Genomic DNA, 291 nt, shown 5'->3' on the forward strand with positions numbered 1-291 from the left:
TTAGGGTGGATTGGCCATGCTAAATTACCCATAGTGCCCAGGGATGTACAGGTTAGGGCGGATTGGCCATGCTAAATTACCCATAGTGTCCAGGGATGTGCGGGTTAGGGTGGATCAGTCAGGGGGAAAGGTGGGGTGGGCCAGGCCTGGGTCGGGAAAGCACAGTGGGGCCAGGCAGCATCCGGGGAGGTCACACACACACACACACACACACAAACACACACACAAACAAACACACACACAAACACACACACACACACACACACACACACACACACACACACACACACA

The 291-nt window shown here is 54.3% G+C and overlaps 1 protein-coding gene across 1 annotated transcript in view; it reads right to left on the reverse strand.

Annotated features, from left to right (window-relative positions):
- Nucleotides 1-291, reverse strand: part of LOC125487935 (carcinoembryonic antigen-related cell adhesion molecule 2-like) — a 19700-nt gene that overhangs the window by 5047 nt on the left and 14362 nt on the right. The gene's annotated exons all lie outside the window — the stretch shown is intronic.

This window comes from Rhincodon typus, chromosome 47 (genome assembly GCF_021869965.1).
Source record: "Rhincodon typus isolate 14 chromosome 47, sRhiTyp1.1, whole genome shotgun sequence".
NCBI lineage: Eukaryota > Metazoa > Chordata > Chondrichthyes > Orectolobiformes > Rhincodontidae > Rhincodon > Rhincodon typus.